Consider the following 5777-nt stretch of genomic DNA (forward strand, 5'->3'; position numbering starts at 1 on the left):
TGTATCTCTCCCTAAGGTCTTCAAGGCCTGAAAAGCAAATGTTTATGTGGAGAAGGGAGTTTTCTGGATGTAATCTCCTTCTCTTGTTTCTCTCCCTAAAGTCTTCAGGGCCTGAAAAGAGAATATAGGAGGTTAAAGAAGGAGAAAGGGACTTAATGCAAACAAACAGTCTCCTGGTGTTCTGTCTGAGGTCTTCAAGGCCTGAAGAGAAACTATATGAGCTGGAAAAGGAGGCATCTGCTTCATGTAGAAACATCTCCTGTGCATTAGTCCACTTGGGGTCTTCAAGGCCTTTTACTAGAGGATGGACAGAGAATATTTGATTTGTAAAGGGAGAAATTTGCTTCATATAAACTATCTCCTACCTTTATTTCTTTAACCTAAGGTCTTTCAGACCAGAAAAGAGAATACATGTGAGCTGCAGAAGGAGAAGTTTTGCTTCATTCAGGAAATGTTACTGTTTGCTCCTCAAGGTCTTTTATGGAGAATTTAGAGAGCCTATCCAAGATGGAGAAAGAGAAAATTGCTCCATGAGCACAATCCCCTGCTTGAATTTGTCTATCTAATGTTTTCAAGGCATGAAAAGCAAATATATGAGATGGAAAAAGGAGAAATTTGCTTCACAGAAAACCTCACCTAATGATTTTTCTACTGAAGGAAGGTCTTCAAGGTCTGAAAACAGCACAGATTTGGTGAAAAAAGGAGAAACTGGCTTCATGCAAACACTCTTCCAGTAATCTGTCCAAGGTCTTCAAGGTCTGAAGAAAAAATGGATGAGCTGGTAAAGGAGAAATTGGTGTCCTGCGGACATGTCTCCTGTGCATTATTAGTCTACCTCAGGCCTTCAGGGCTTTTTAATTGAGAGTGAATCACAATTCTCTGAGGCGAAGAAGGTGAAGTTTGATTCATGCAAACAACCTTCTGCTTTGATTTCTCAATGGCAGGTCTTCTAGGCCCAAGAAGAGACTATTTGTGGTGGGAAATCTTTCCCATCAACATGTCCACCTCAGACCTGATGAGAAAAACCATGAGCTGGACAAGGAGAAATTTTCTTCATCCAGAAATGTCTCCTGAACATAAGTCCACGTGCAGCCTTCAAGGCCTTTTAATTGAGAGTGAATAAAGGATATATGAAATGGGAAAGGAGCAATTTGCTTCATGCAAAAAATCTGCTGTGATTTCTCTCCCTAAGGTCTTCAAGGAGTCAAAAGAGAATATTTGAGATTGAAAAGGGAGAAATTTGCTTCATAAAAACTATCTCTGACTTTTATTTCTCCACTTCAGGCCTTCAAGACTTTTTAATTGAGAGTGAATCGGGATTATGTGAGGTGGAAAAGGAGAAATTGGCTTCCTGCAAAAAACCTCCTGCACTGATTTCACTACCCCAGGTCTTCAGTGCCTGAAAAAAGGAATATTTGAAGTGCAAAAGGAGAAACTTGCTTCTTGCGGAAATTATCCCATTAATTTGTCCACTACAGGTCTTCAAGACCTGAAGACAAAATATAGGAGCTGGAAAGGGAGAAATTGGCTTGAAGCAAAAAAAATCTCCTGCTTGTATTTTTCTACCGAAGATCATCCAGGCCTCCAAATAGAATATTTCAGGTGGAAAAGGAGAAATTTGCCTCATGCAAATAATCTCTAGACTTTAAGTACTCTTAGCTAAACTTTTCAAGACCTGCAGAGTCAGTGTATTCAGTGTATGAGAGGGACAAGGAGTAATATGGTTCAAGCCAAAAAACCCCCCCCAGAAACCCTTCTCATTTGTTTCTCTACCTCTGGCCTTTAAGACCTGCAAAGAGAACATTTGAGGAGTTAAAGGAAATATGACCCACATGCAGATTTCCTCTTTTTTTTTTTTAGCCACCTTATCCTTACCATCCTTGTGTTTTATTCTAAGACTATGAGCCCCTGGATGGCCAGGAATCATGTCTAACTCTCACTTGTGTATTTCTTCCCCAGTGCTTAGTACAGAGCTCTACACATAGTAGTTGTTTAATAAATACTATTGCTATTACTACTACTATTAGTCCTCCTACTTCTGTGTTGCCAACTTGTACTTCCCAAGTGCTTAGTACAGTACTCTTCACACAGTAAGAGCTCAATAAATATGATTGAATGACTGACTGAATGAATGAATATTGTACTTTCCCAAGTGCTTAATACAGTGCTCTGCATACAGTAAGTGCTCAATACATACAACTGACTGACTGACTGACTAAAGGACATTGATTTGATTGACTGACATGAGCCATCCTAACTCTTGTATGAGATGTCATTCCCTCAATAAACAGCCTGACTCCTGGTATGCTCTGCAGTGAACCCAGGAGCTTCCACTCCTTCCATCCTCTGGCAGCTTCATTCTTCACCCACATCGTTTGCTTTTTAAAGAAGACCAAATTTCATTTCACTCAAAATTTAAGCCTCTCAGACTAAACCTTTATTAATTATTTATTATTTGTTTTTGGTGAGGGACAATGCTTGATTCATACAGAGAGTGGCACCTCTACCTCTACTCCTATACCTGGCACCTTTCCCTATGCCCAAAGTGGTACCTGGTCCCAAGCACAGATGCTCACTGATCCCAACACATATTATGCCCTGGAGAACAGGGAAGGAAGGAAAAGGGAATAATCTCAACAGGATAAGAAACCAGCAATATTCTTTTAATTCTCTTTGGGGGTGAGGAAAGAATGGTTGAAGAGGAGTTGACCATTCACTGGCCTTCTCTTAAAGTTGGCAAACTGCACCTTTCAAGCCCCCTACAACAATCTACCTCCAGTATCTAAACTGATACTGTGATGACTTTTACTTTAATAATATACTCCAAAGGGCCCAGTACAGTGCTCTTCCCCCAGGGGAGCTCAAAATGCCACTGATCAGAACAGCTCAACAACTAAGCCTTAGTACAGCACTCTACACACAGTCAGAACTCAATAAATACAAATGAATGAATAAAGTGAGCAATAGAGTCCACAAGGTGCAGGGCGGTGTCTGGAACTAGCTATATGCTTCTGCCCCCTAGGTGAGACCCTTTTTCTAATTGAGGAGTAGCAACAATCAGGATGGGGTTGGGTAGAGTGATAAGGGAAAATAGTAAAACTGGATTTTAGTGTTGCCTTCATTTTTCACCATATTGGAAATCCATTTTTAATTTAGTTAAGTCACTTGAATGAGATCAAGCAATTCATCAGTGGTATTTATTGAGTGCTTACTATGTGCAGATCACTGTACTTAGCACTTGGGAGAATACAACAGAATTGTCAGACGGTCTCTGCCCATGATGAGCTTACAGCCTAGAGGGTAGAGGCAGACATTAATATGAATAAATAAGAATTTTTTAATACATCACTTAAAGATATGTTCACAAGTTCTGTGGGGTTGGGACTGGGGCAAATATCAAATGTCCAAAGGTCACATATCCAAGTGCATAAATGACATAGAAGGGCGAGTGAGCTGGGGAAAAGAGGGATTCATCAGGGAAGGCCTTTTGGAAGTGATGTGACTTCAACAATGCTTTGAAGGCGGAGAGAGCGGTGGTCTGGTGTATATGGAGGAGGAGGGAGTTCCAGGCCAGCGGGAGGACATGGGAAAGGGGTTGGTGCTGAGATAGAGGAGATTGGGACACAGTGAGTAAACTGACACTAGAGTGGAGTGTGCAGGCTGGACTGTAAAAGGAGATTATAATTTTGGTATTTGTTAAGCGCTTACTATGTGCCAAACACTGTTCTAAGATTAGTGAGGTGAGGTGAGGTAGGATGGGGAAAGCTGCCACTAAGGGGCTTGCTAAATAGTTTATAGAAAAGAAAATTAATTATTTCTTATTGTGTTTTTTTCTTTTAATTTTACTACTCCCATAAATTGATATTGCAGCTTCTGTTTGGATGAAAAGGGTTGAAACAGCCACATGGTTGAGGAACATTGATACTTCTCCCTCTTAACATTTTTCATTTCTCAATTTTGCCCTGTAATCTTTTATTCTTGAATGCTCCCATTGTCTGTAATTTATTTTATCTTTTGTGTATATCTGTCCTTACCCACCTAGACTGTGAGCCCCATTTGAGGCAGGGACTGTGTCCAAACTGTTTATGTTGTATGTATCCCAGCACTTAGCACAGTGGCTGGCATGAGTAAGCCCTTAATAAATACTATAACTAACCAATGGCAAAGAGGACGATTGCCCATTTCCTCCCCCATCCACCCACATTCCCCTGCTGTGAACCTTGACTCTGCAGCTAGGAGAGGGACAACTTGGGGTGATTTCCTCTGGCAAATAACACAGCTCACAGCCATGGTCTAGCCCTGTTTCAACCTCCAGAAATGGTAGAGATAGAAAAAGGGGCCATGAATTTGAAAATAAATTTTGGGAAATCACAGGGCTGGAAAGGACCTAAGGATGTCATCTACTCCATCCCTTTTCCTTCAAGTTGAACCCCTCCAGAGAGATAGGAGCTAAATTATTTTTCCAGAACTTCAGAGGTGATAACCCTGACCTCTCTGATGCTCTATCCTAATTTATATCTCTCCTCACCTCTTAACCCTGTTTTTTCCTCTCTTTTTAAAAAATGATATTTAAGTGCTAACTACGAGACAGGCACTGTTCTAAGTGCTGGGGTAGATACAAGTTAATCAGTTTGGATACAATCCTTGTCCTGCATGAGGCTCTCAGTCTTAATTCCCATTTTACAGATGAGGTAACTGAGACACAGAGAAGTGAAGTGACTTGACTAGGGCCACACAGCAGATAAGTGGCAGAGCCTGGGTTTAGAACCCAGGTCCTTCTGACAACCAGGCCTGTTCTCTATCCACTAGGGCAACTGCCTTTGCCAACCTAAACCCCTCATACTGCCATGTAGATCCATTTCTTCTTTTGGTCCTCAGAGGAATAGGTCACAAAATAATAGTGATCAAACTGCAAGTAACAGGAAAATTCCTTTCCACTGTCCCAACTCTGTTGCATCATACTGGACAATTCTGGAGTTCCAGAATGGGTAGATGATAGTTTATTTTATTGTTCCTATTCTTCTGCCATGTTCCTTCTCCATTCTATAATACAGAAAGACATTTGGGTCACCTTAAAAAGGCTCAAGATGGAGAGAGAAGTTCAAGTGTGGAGTAGTGTTTTGGAAGGCAACAGCAAAACTGATGTCAGGGCTCTTCTTAGAGGCAGGCAGGGGGGTGTTGGAAAGACAAAAATTAGGAATGTCAGGGAATACTGAAGTGTTGCCTAAGTGGGTGATATAGGTAGGATTAATGCCCTGCCTCAGGCTCCACCAAAGAGAAGCTATAGTGACTTTGCCAGAGACTTTTCTGGAAAAGTAATTTTAGGAAACTAAGTAGCTAAAGCCTAGACATATAACTGAGCAACATATGACTTTTATTATGTGTATGGAAATTATGGATCTGTGAAGAGCGTGTGTCTAAAACTTCTACCAACTCTTAAAAATCTGAATTCCTCTGAAGACAGTAGGAAGCACTGGTGCTTTTGTGTCATAATCATAGTCTTAAATCTTAAATTACTTTCTGTTCATTTCATTTGACATTTTCACAGAATAAATGCAAGCAATTGCAAATTTCTTTCAGAAGAAAACTGACTCATTGACTCAGTAGTGACTTGCATATCAATTTTGGAGATAATTTTCAGAACATTTCTCTTTTCTTTAGTCCTTAGGCAGTCTGATATCACCCTCATCCTGCTTATGGCCTGGAGCACTCTTCCTCTTCATATCCCACTGGTGATCAGTCTCCCCACCTTCAAAGCCTTACTGAAGATGCAACTC

This window comes from Tachyglossus aculeatus, chromosome 2 (assembly GCF_015852505.1).
Source record: "Tachyglossus aculeatus isolate mTacAcu1 chromosome 2, mTacAcu1.pri, whole genome shotgun sequence".
In the NCBI taxonomy this organism is placed as follows: Eukaryota; Metazoa; Chordata; class Mammalia; order Monotremata; family Tachyglossidae; genus Tachyglossus; species Tachyglossus aculeatus.